The sequence below is a fragment of the Dermacentor albipictus genome, chromosome 1 (assembly GCF_038994185.2).
Source record: "Dermacentor albipictus isolate Rhodes 1998 colony chromosome 1, USDA_Dalb.pri_finalv2, whole genome shotgun sequence".
Lineage (NCBI taxonomy): Eukaryota > Metazoa > Arthropoda > Arachnida > Ixodida > Ixodidae > Dermacentor > Dermacentor albipictus.
In genome coordinates, this window is record NC_091821.1 from 118,227,484 (window position 1) to 118,240,282 (window position 12,799).

Sequence of the window (12,799 nt, forward strand, 5' to 3'; positions counted from 1 at the left end):
TTATATGTACAGACAGTTGTTATGTGCACTCTATGTCACCTACATGTGCACTCAAGTGTACACTCAGGTAACACATAGTACACACCCAGTTAACATCCTGCCGTAAACATAAAGGACACATCCTAGAGGCATAATAAAGGTCACTTCCTCGAGGTATACGTTAGGATGAGTAAACATGTGGTACACACAAAGTTGGCGTCCCGGAGGTCACACAAAGGACAAGGAATCATAAAGGTCACATAGGGCACAAGAAGGAAACATAAAGGAAACATAAAGGCAATGACCATTTTCATAGGGGACTTTTGGTTGATATCTTTGTAAGCGATAGCTTGCAAGAGACCTACTGCAGATTTCAGTGACGAACGAGACCCCCAGCCACCATTGTGCACATTGCAGAGAAAGTAGAACTTTTGTTCAGTATTAAAACCTGCTGAATCGCAAGGCAGGACGTGCTTGACCTTGTAGAAAAACGCCACTGTACGATTAGGGACGCGCAGCAAATTTCGGCGACGAACGCGCCCCGTAACTTTCATCGTCATAGTCAGTTAGAAGATGCTATGAAGAAGCCACTATGCCACCACGGAGGGTGTAAATTATGTCATATGGCAAGAAGTAACCGGCGTCTTATCAATGTGAAATCTACTTCTGTGTATATAAAAAGAAATTGACGGGCTTATTATATATTGCTCGCAGATGTATTTCTGCCCAGACGGAGGCGCTTCCGCTTGATTGTTTTTTTCTTTGTATTTTCTACCCTTCGTATGTGCTTTCGTGTTAACTTCAAATTTTGCCATTGCTTGAAGCAGCGGTTCGGTGTGAGGCAAAGAAAATGAACGGGGTTGGGCTATCAACAGAGCGAGAGCGGAGGCACTGGCGGGAGCCTCAATGTGGTGTCGCTGTTAAGACGAAAAAAGCTGTCTTCGTGATGATCCGGAGAAGTCACTTCGTCGCAACACAGACGCGAGACACTAGCACCTACCCTTGTTTCTTTTTGAAGGCTAGGTGAAATAAGTAAAGCTTTGAAAGAATTAATGAGAGACACTGGTGCTCTATTGCTCCTTCAGGCACTACAGATGGGAAGGAATTTAAGCACAGTATCAGGAAAGCGCTTTCCCCTGCAAGCAGGTCAGGCATGATAAGGGGACGAAACTTTCTGCTGGAGAAGTGATGAGTTCAATCAGCCCGTTGTTTTTCCCGTGAAGATGGGCCGACATGATTATAAACAAAGAAAAGATAAGACAACTTGTTTACTTAGATTAGCCTAACTGCGACTTTATGGAATTAATAGACATAATAAGGAAATAAAGCGTTTCGTATTCATTCAATAGGAGTTGCTTCATTAAGAAATGTGATTCGTTGTTTTGTTTCTTTTTTGTTTTGTTCATGCTTGTAGTAGTTGCGAAGCACATACAAGCGATCTCGGCCGACAAGAAATGAAGGCTAGAGTAACATGTATTTATTGTATGCATACTTTACATACTTCAGAGTAATTAGCATTTCTTTCACTGGAAAAACAGTTGTGTGATTCGACATTTTCTCGTAGCCTATAGGTATGTCGTGTTCTGTCTATGCAATATTATCGCTGGCTATGCTAGATTTCTGTGGTGTAGAATATTCCTCTAAAATTTATTTGTTTTCTACCTCTTTTCCTGGATGTTTCCTAATCACTCATTTATTTTTGATGTTTTTTATAGCCGGCAATTTAGGGGTCTGTTTTCCCAGAGTCTGATCGGTTAAGAAACAAGAAAGCTTAAGTATTCATTGGCACATCACTCACGTACCCACTTCGACGTTATTTCAATAGACCCATGAAAACATTCCCATTCCCCGAAAGTATGGGAAGTTATCGAGTGAAAGAGCCTTCTCATCAGACTCGGTAGCTCTTAAAAGAACCGCGTTGCTTGGCTAATGAGCACGGTAATGGCATATCGTGACAGACGATGAATAATGGAACGAGTGACTGGTTCTGTTAAGAAATGAGAACGGGCTACTGGGTGCTCAGGTAAACAATGCACTGCTCTGGAAATATTGAGCTCCTTTAACAATTCGACGAACTGCTCCATTTAGGACATGGTATTGGCTACACAAAGGTTTGTTACCGCAACATCTCCACTGCTACGTCTTACAGGTGGCCGCCTACCCCCTGCTAGCAAAGAGCCTACAGCGGAGGCTGAGAAGCCGGCTGCCACTACGGTGCATTAGCCTCGCTTTTCTAGCGAAAGTCCCAGGCGGTCATGCGTCTCAACGTGTATCGCGCTATCAAAGGATGCTTTTATCACGAGGGTCTCTCTCCTATTACCAAAGAGACTTCCAGATGAAGATGATACCACGCAAGCATTCACAATCTACGTAATGCAGCTGTTTCTGAAAGCCTCCTGCGGCCTCGATTCCGGGCCACACAAAGCACAGCGGATTACACTAATTCCGCTGCATTGTAGTATTCAAGCATAAACATATGAAACCGTTTGATAAAAACGTCTTAACCCTTTCATCTTGCGGAAACATGCATTATATCTGAATTTGTATTTGCAAAATGTCATCTGTAAAATTAGTTTGAACGCTAATTGCCGATTTATTGCTTAATCCAGCAACATGTACTTTCGAACAAAGAAAAAAAATAAAACTTGACAAACAAGCCATTTAAAAGAACGAATAACCCTTAGGCCCGCGCGAAAGTTCTCTGTTTCTTGGTTCACAATACACAGCGCACTACCGAAATAAAAACAAAGTGCATTGCCCATACGTCGCAAGAACAACATGTCAACAGCTTCAATGCGTAGCTTTGGTTGCCCTGTGCGTCCATCCCATTTTGGGCCTTGATGGGCATTACCGTCTCAACGTTAATCCTGAGCTACGATGCACAATGTATTGAAGGGCTTCAGGTTATTATTTAGCGCGCTCTTGCGTGTCTTGAACACGCATGGATATAGTATCCGACGGGCGTTCCCCAAAATGATGTTGAGAACCACAATTTAGAGCTAATTTAGATAGCACTGTTCTCATCGTTCTCTCTTGGCTAAGATTTTGTAACAGTCGGCCCTCTTCTGGCGAAACTTCACGTACTGCGGAGCTCCACATCCTCTTATTCTCCGCTCAGACATCACACTTATCGCACTAATTTTCGTACGAAGTTCGGTGTTCGTGCAAAACTTTCTCGATAATGTGTTTCTTCTATTGAATATCTTCTTTAAACACGAGATAAAGGAAATTATTTTGTGTTGACCAATTTTATTTTTTATTCCAGTCTTCAAGCCGCAATTACAGATGTACCTGAGAGAACAAGTTACGTAGGAGCTACGCAAAACGAACACCATTTGGACATTGTAGTCCAAATGGTGTTAGTTTGTTAGTGGTGTTAGTGTGTGAGTGGAAACATGTGAGTGGTTCATATGTTCCGCATCAGAAATGGAAAACTTCTTAGAAAGCTAGCAGTGGACACATGCTATTTATAGCTTTGATCAACCGTAACCATGATTAACTGGCGTTGAGCTTTAAGTTTCACGAATGTCGTGCCATGTTAAGGAAGCTTCTCCTAAAGGAACCAGATGCACCAAGCTATCGTCTAACAAACCTGGTTTATCTCTGGCGCGAAATAAATTTCGTTAGACGTGAGAAAAGAGAACAAAACACTATGACCTGAGTGTGACAGGTGTAGAAGAGAGAAGAAAATTTACAAACACATACACTTGACGTCCGGCGAAACAGTTCCGCTCACAAGGAGAAGAATGCCTATTTTGTCAGTGCACTGTCTATAGTTGTGGTCCAGTTTTACGAAAACGTGATACATGGGTCAAAGGGTTAAGCCGTATTGTCTGACACGCCAATGCAATTCTATCGATCTCGCATGGTCAGGCTGACGCCAGCAGTGCATATTTTGCAAAATACTTGAGGTAGTTGTTGTATCCTTCTTTATTGTTTCAGCAAGTTTCAGTTTCGTTTCCTTCAGTGTACATATTGTCATCGTCATTCAATATGTTTTGCTGTATAAGTGGCTTTACTGTGCCGAACAAAGGGAATGTATACTGCGCTTGCGTGGTCCACTGTCATGCGTTTGGTCTGAGCCAGACAACACATATTGGCGACGAGGATCAGTATCGGAGCCATGCCGCTCGGGTGTTTTCCAGCACACCCGCTTTACTGCCGGCACCCGGTGACCCAGCTGTGCCTTGGCAGCAGTGGAAATGCGTATTCCTGAATTTCCTGGAGGCCATTGGCAGCGATGAACTGCAGCCCAAGCGTTGCAGGGCGATTCCGCTAAACTCGATCGGGGTTGAAGGCCAGCGAATATTCTACAGCATCCTTGCACAAGGAGCAGACGTGACCGCGGACACCAAGGCCTAGGTGGACCAGTTCAGGGACGCGATCGCTGCACTGGACACGCATTTCGCGAGCGCTACGAATGATTAGGTGGAGCGGCGCCGGTTTCGCCAAAGACAACTGCCTGGTGAGACCTTTCAAGCATTCACAAGCCGTCTTCGGGACCTTGCGTCTACTTGCAATTTCAGCAGTGCTACCGATAGCATGATTCGAGAGTAATTACTGGAAGGCACTTCGTCACGAACAACGCGTGAACGCATGCTTTATGAAGGGTCTTCGCTTACGCTGCAGCGTGCTGTTGACATCGGGAAGCAAATGGAGCAAACGCAACAAGAACTCGGGGAATTCGCGCATAGCTCTGTGAATAAGATTCAAGATGTGCGAAAAAGGTCACTCTGAGCAAGGAAGCTGCAACAGGTGCGGCTCGTCATCGCATATGGCTAACTAGACTGCATGTCCGGCGAGGAACAAGCGTTGCCACTCTTGTGGAAAAATCGGTTACTTTTCAAGCATGTGCAAATCGAAGAAAAAGAAATATGCCGTTGGAAAGCCCGAGAAGGCCAACGCCATCACGGTCCTTCAAATCGGTTACCGTAATGCCTCGGCGAAGAATATTCGAGCCAACATTTCTATTGGGACGATAAGATTGTCGTTGATTGTCGACACGGGCGCTACGGTTTCTTTGCTCAATGAAGAGCACTACCACAAATATTTAGCCAACAGCTACTCGTTGCGACCGCCGACTGCCAATTTGTGTAACAATTCCGGAGAACTAATTAAGTTAAGCGGTTGCTTTCTTGCTGACGTATCTTACAAGGGAAACAGAGCCAGTGTACTATTTCATGTCACAACCAAGGGCACGTCGCTGCTGGGGCTTGATGCCGTTCGGAATCTGGGAATCACTATCAACGGCTCAACCTTGAATTGCCGCCAGGTGACATGCCCTGACTCACTGCCTTCAGAATTCACGCACCAGTTTGCGCACTTGTTCACGGAACCGTTAGGGCATGTGAAAGGCTTTGTTCGCCATGTTAAATGCCGTTTATCTGTGAAACCAGTCATTGCGAAGCTCTGACGCCTGCCGCTCACGCTACGGCAACAGATATCGGTGGAGATACGTCTGCTGGCCGAGGATATAATTGAACCCGTCGACGCATCGGAGCGGATTTCACCGATCGTCGTCGTGAGTAAGGACTGTTCAATTAGGTTGCGTGTGGACCTACGTGAACTGAACAAGGCAGTTATTGCCGATGCTTTTCCTCTCCCGCATACAGAACTACTTCATGGACTAGCCGGAGGAACGTGCTTCTCTAAGTTCGACTTAGCGTCGGCATACCATCAGCTAGAACTGACTCCGGAAAGTCGGGGACTAACCACCTTTATCACACACGAAGGGTTGTTTCGCTTTAACAGTGTGTTTCGGCCTTGCATCTGCCCCTTCAGCCTTTCAGAAAATGAAACAGCATATTTTGACGGATCGTAAAGGTGTACTTTGTTACATTGAGGATGTGATTGTGTGGGGGCAAGACACGTGAGGAGCACCACAAGAATCTACACCAGGTGCTGAAACGCATCAGTGATTCATGTTTGAAGCTCAACCAGAAATGCACATTTGCTATTTCAGAACTATCCTTTTTAGGGCATACGGTGAGCTCAAAAGGGCTCACACTGTTGCAGTCTAAGGTTGACATTATTGCCAAAGTGCCTGCTCCTCCCGATGTTGCCAGTTTGAGGTCATTTTTGGGTCTCCTTTGTTACTATCGTTGGTTTGTGCCGCGATTTGCTGATCTCGTCGAGCCGCTTAGTAGGCTCCTGCGGTCAGTTCACGTGGGATGAGGTCAGTTCACGTGGGATGAGGCTGAGCGTAGCTTCCAGCTTGTTACAACAGTTTTGTCTTCAAGCCCAGTCATACAAATGTTCAACCCAGACCTTGTGTAATTGTTACGACAGATGCTTCTGATAAGGGTCTGGGAGCCGTTCTTCAGCAACGCGATGGTGACAGCGTACGCACGGTGGCCTTCGCATCGCGTGCCCTGACTCCTGCTGAGCGGAAGTACTCCGCTGTGGTACGCGAGGCCCTTGCTTGTCTCTTCGCGTGCGAGCACTGGCACGTCTACTTGTGGGGTAGAAAATTTTTGTTGCGTACGGACCATCAGGCACTGGTGACATTACTTTCAGCTGCCGGTACAGGACGCCGACCTTTGCGTATATCCAGATGGTCAGCTCGACTTTTGTATTATAACTTCGACATAGAGTACCAAAAGGGATCGCAAAATGTCGTGGCCGATGCGCTTTCACGCCTACCTCTTGACTGTGATTCGCAGCAGACGATGTAGGAAGAAATTGTCCTTTGTGTCAGAGTGCCTAACAAAGGAACGGCTGCAGGTGGCCACTGCTACAGACAGCACACTGCAGCAGGTTGTTGTACACGTGGTACATGATTGGGCTCCTCGAAAAGCCAGAAATAATGCCGTACATTAACGTGCGGAAAGAGCTTTCTTTCGTTGATGGCCTTTTGATGCGCGGTGATAAGGTAGTTGTTCCGAGTAAATTAACCTCACTCCTTGTTGGTTTTGCGCACGAAGGTCTCCCAGGAATCGTGAGGACGAAGCAGAGATTACGTGATCTTTACTGGTGGCCGTGTTTGAATACAGGTCGAAGAAGCAATCCATTTTTGTCATATCTGCCAGGCCGCGTCCAAGTCCGCTAAACCGTCGTTTGCACCAATGCAGCCGGTGACGTTTACAGCACTACCATGGCAGAAGTTAGCAATGGATATTAGTGGGACCGATTGACTGTGCCCCTTCAAAGTGTAGGTACATAATATCGCTGATCAATTACCATTCCAAGTGGCCTGAGGTTACTTTTTCGTCTACAGTGACGTCACAGAGTGTGGTCGATTTTTTTCTGACTGTTCAGCCGAGAAGGCTATCCGGAGGAAGTTGTCACAGATAATGGGCCTCAGTTTAAGTCGCAAATGTCTGAAACATTCTTGAGAGAGAGGGGTATTGCGCATCGTTGTTCTTCTCTGTACTATCCACAAGGAAACGGCGCCATTGAATGCTTTAATCGCGTGCTGAAAGATTTCATGCAGGTTGCCTGATTAGAACAACGGCCCCTCCAGGCTGCTGTGGTTGACTATCTCGGCATATATAGGTCGACACCGCACGCAACAGGTGTGTCGCCAGCCAAGTTGCTTCACGGGCGCCAGTCAAGGACAAGGCTCCATACAGTGGGTTTGCCGACAAGAGAGGGTGTAAGTACATGCCGGTTCGAATAAAAATGTTCCTGCTAGGGTTAAGGCGAAACAGACGTATGCAGAACAGTATACGGACAGGAGGTGAGGTGTGAAAAGATCAGCCTTTTGTGTGGGGGGCTTGGTTCGTGTACGCAAGCCAGCAGGCGGTGGCAAAGCGTCGGTAAACTGCAAGGGACCTTTCAAGATTGTCAGCAGAAAAGGCAAAAGTCGCTCTTTGATGAGCGATGGTCGTTGCTGGAACGCGTCTAAACTAGTTCGGGTTCCGTGCAATCAATCACAGGGAACAGAACACTGGGCATGGGAATTGCCTCGTAATGACTACTTCGCGTAACGCTGGGCCTGAAAGCCGCGCAGACGCTGAACAGGGTGAAATGTTGCGATCGCCGGAAATAAGGGCTCAAGTTAATGTATAATTGGTCGCTCCTTTTGAGGATTCGGTGGCGCAACCTTTGCGTCGTAGCACTAGGGTATGCCGACCTGTCGAAAGATTTGGGTTCTCTTTACCTGAACAATAAGTGTTCTGTTCGAGTTATTTTGGTTGTTACAAATTACTATGTTGTATTTTCAAGCGCGAGGCGATGTTGTATCCTTCTTTAATGTTTCAGTTTCGTTTCTTTCAGTGTACATATTGTCATCGTCATTCAATATGTTTTGCTATATAAGTGTCTTTACTGCGACGAATAAAGGGAATGTACATACTGCGCTTGCGTGGTATAGTGTCATGCGTCTGGTCTGAGCCAGACACCACAGTAGTGTTGATGTTCGGTCATCGTTAGCTGGCGACGAATATTCATCGAATAGTGTGGGTGGGCAAAAGTGGCATCATTCATCATTAATATACTTTCGCAGTACGTTTCATGGACAGACCCCTCGAAGACTTCTTACTTTCCGGTGAGACCTGTTTAGTAGCCCTCTGCTGTCTTTCACTATAGTGAAGTATTAAACTACGACCAGTTAGTTACGTGCCGAATGGTATTGATGTAACATTTTCTAAGCGTCTTCATGCATCAGTACATATGAGTATGCTAACAAAATTACTGGAAAATGCAATTACCAGGATCTGTCAGTAACTCTGATATGAATATGTGCTTTTATGTCATCCCACCTGAACCTTAGGATGCGTATTATAAAGAGTATACCTAAATAGGATGCCCAATGTTGCTCTAAATCATTATACAACCGAACAGACGAAATTGATATCTGTTATAAAGCCTAATATATTTTCTTATTTTGCCACTTTTATGAGCTTTTTCTCGCGCTATGCTGAGTAATAGGCGACGCTATGTTCGGCCAGGGCGCACGGTTTCTCAGCAGGACGCCCTCTAACGGACAGCGTGAAACGTGACCTCATTTGGAAACATTGTGGCTACCATGACGTACGGCACTTAGGGCCAGCGTTCTCGGGGAATGTGAACTTCATTTTAGTTATGAATTGGAACGTTCATATGATTGATGCATAAAAGGACATGCCCCCAAAAAAGACATAAATGCGTGGCAGAAAAAAAAAAGAACCCGTAGTTAAATATCGCGCTCTCCGTATCGCTTTTTCGACGATCTGTTTGCAATAGCACGGCTGGATTCGACAGCTTTCATGAGCCACAATAGATTCACACCACTTTTCCTCCTTTCGCGGCTGTCTGAGAGCTGTTTCTTAAAGCGATGTCAGCCAACCGATGAAGAGTGAAAGCAGGCGGACAGCGACAGGTGAAGGAACAAACGAAAAAAAAAAACGCCGAGCCTTCTTCGCACCATTTTGCTTTCTTCAGCGCCGTTCATCTTACCTGCTATGATCAGCACGGGCGGAAAACGCCTTGATAACAGCGCTTGTTTGCCCCAAGACAAATTCTCGCTTTCGAGCTCCACAGATACGCTGACGCCCTCCCCCTTTGACCTCAAGGCACGCGTGCATTAAACTTCTTTGAAAATCCACAGTATAAAACAGCTTAACCGAAAATCCCAAAGCAAAATACGAAAAGGCAGGCTTTCTTGAAGGTTCCTTGAAAACATTCCATATTTGGCACGCAAGCCTTGCTTGCCTGTCCATTATATTTGTGGCTTTCAGTGAGCCGTTTTTATTGTTATGGAAAGAAGGCACTTCACTCGCGGCGTATCAAATTTCCTGCATGCTGCATCTCGCACAGTCCACCTTGACGGAACTTGTCAAAAAACTCAATTTTACGCCTTTTTTCTCGTCTTCTGCCTGCACTTTCTGTTCTCTTGTATACTATCCAATTTCGTGAGCTCCTCCCACTTCCGTGTGGCGCGGCTGTTGCGGCTTTTCGCAGTTCCTGCAAACATTTCCTTTCTTTCGGCCCCGTTTCGCAGAAACTCGCCGGCTATTTATCTTGTTCTGCACCGGCATTTTCGTTTCTACCGCCGGTGCAGAATATTGGTTCTTGTCGCCACCTCCCTCTGTCTCTCTGCGTCGCACGGGGGCAGTGGCGCAGGGGTGCGTTGACAAGGAGGCCGCAGACCTTAGCTTCAATCTCCACTGGAACGCGATCGCCTATCGACAGATCCCCAAGCAGATTTTTTGTTCCGAAGGGGGAGTGCGTATGCGACAACCCGCAGAACACTTCGGCCTGCATTGCCGCGAGCTGCGGCGCACGTTTAGCCAAATTGCAGCTATAGTCACGCAAGCGCTGCTCAGTGCGTTCTTCTGTAGTTTGCTGTCGCAAAATCGTGCGGTGTGGCCGATTGTTCTTTAAATGGTTGTGAAAGCGTTTTTGAAACCTGCGAACAGCTACTTGTTTACCCTTAATGCGAAGCTCTGGTAACGGGAGAATATTGAAAGAATGGAGATACGTATCTCGAAGCGCACCCTTCAGTGTGGCAAGGAACGGCAACATGCTCTCCATGGCTGATTTTATAGGAGATAAGATACTTTTGAGCACGAAGTGTGCCCGATAGCTGTCATCGAGCGGTACGTAAACATTGCGCGCACGAATTGCTTTCTACTTTAACTTCAGTCATCGACTACGCTACTGTGACGCGCGTACAAAGTCGACAAGGATTCGGATCTAACATAATTTGCGTTTCACTAACTTAGGAGCTATTTCGCGCATAATAAGGTTTGGCACACGTACTCGGCCCGTTTATATGGACTCTGAGAGTGTACTGCGTCGGTGTCGTGCTTCACGAAGTTATTTACGTGGCTTCGTACAGACGCATGCTTGAGTTAGGCCTGTTCTAGGGCGAATCTATATAATGGTCGAAACCTCTTCAATCCGTCCCGTCACTTAAGCCTACTCGAGTGCCAACGTTATAGCTGGAATACGCCATCAAGTGTGACGCAGAATAAAATGAATATGAAAGAGAAATGGACCATTCAAAAATACGGACGCTTGTTGCGTAGATCAGCGACTATTCATCCGAAGCGTGTTTGGAGGCAGCAACGTGGTGTCAGGATTGGGGGCTCAATCCCATCGTCCGTGGTCCTTTGCCAAGATTGGAGTACGGCATGAATTTGAAGGTAGCTGGCCCATGCCGTCGTCCAACTTATTTACGCTGAGATCGTTGATGAAGTGAAGAACTGCTTCTCATCGAGAACGAGGAAAAGGGTTTATTTACAGAAATTAAATCAGTCTAACATGACTGCTTGAGAAAAAGAGTATTAGTCCAACAGGACTGCATGAGAGAAGTGACTCAGTCTAACATGACTGCTCAAGAGAAGTGTGTCCTCAGCATTCGCACAACCACAGTTTTTATACACTCGATCCGCCGGTCCTACGACGCGGCGACTGTTCGTTTACACATCACCAACTCGCAGCTGCTCTGAAGATCAGTTTACGTACACAAAGGCAACCGCGCTCTGTTCACAGAGGCAACCGCGCGGGGTGCGTTCCGGGAAACTATCGGCGCTGATCGAGGGTCGCTCGTTGTTCCGTGCTAGGCCGAAGCGTGAGACGCTCAAAATACGTCGTCCCCACGGCAGCTTGTCCAGCGTTTCAAATCAGCTCCGCGTTGGGGAACTCCGGAATCATTGTTCACGCACCGAACTAGTCCCGTCACAATGTCGAAGGGGCTGGAGGAAGGCGGCGGATTCCAACGCAAAGGCCGCTTCTTTGAACGCCTCCCAGCTGCAGCGACGGAGAGGGAGAGGTGCGCGTCTTGCACCCCTTGTCGTAATCGGGTGGCAAGGTGGCAATCTTGTTGCGCGACTCGCCATTCTTGACAGCGCCTCCATGGGCCGGAAAGTCTCGACTGTCTAGCGCTGACAACCGCTAGGCAGGAAGAGAACGGCTGCTGGTCAGGGGGGGATTGATGTCTTGGCTCGCAGCGACCACTTGTGCATTGATGTCACCGCCCCAAAACATCCAACAAGGACAGGCAAGTGCAAAATGAACCCCACAACACGGCTCTGCGCCGAGATGACGTGCATTGGCTCTCACTTTAGACACGCTAGGCTTCAAAAAAAAAACAACAACAACATAAGTGCAGAAACAAAAAAAATGCTACATTTCACTATGCCAATTTCTGAAGCAAATTCCTGCTGACAAATTCAGCAATTATTGGAGGGAATTCTGCTGAATGAGAGGGGATTTTCTTCGCTTAATAAAATTAACACTAGTAACCCTAAAATTTAGGCGGGACCCTCAAACGCAGAATTCAAATTAGCCTGCTCAAACCATCCGCATTGCTATGCAACTTTCCCTTCTTATATCTAACGGAGAAGTTGTACTCTTGGAGAGTGAGGCTCCATCGGAGCAAGCGGCCGTTTTTGTGTGACATTTGATTGAGCCACGTCAGAGGACAGTGGTCGGTCTCGAAGATGAACTTCGCTCCGTACAAGTAACACGACAACTTCTGGGCGGCCCAAACCAAACAAGCGCATTCCTTCTCTGAAGCGCTGTAGGCTTCCTCTCTTACATTTAGTTTACGGCTGGCGTAGAGGATAGGATGCTCCTCGTTATCGTCGCCGACCTGACTAAGTACCACGCCCATACCTCTGTCGCTTGCGTCGCATTGAACTATGAATTCCTTTGTGTAGTCTGGCGCGCGAAGCACAGGGCGAGAAACCAATAGCGTTTTCAAACTTTGGAAAGCGTTCTCCTTGTCCTTATCCCAGTGTACGTTACTCGGTGCTCCCTTTCGGAGGGCGTCTGTTAATGGACTTGCCAATTGCGAGTAATTCGGAATGTACCGTTGATAGTACCCCACAAGTCCCAAAAATGAACGAAGGTCCGTTTTCGTGCGCGGCTGAGAAAATTCTCCAATCGTAGC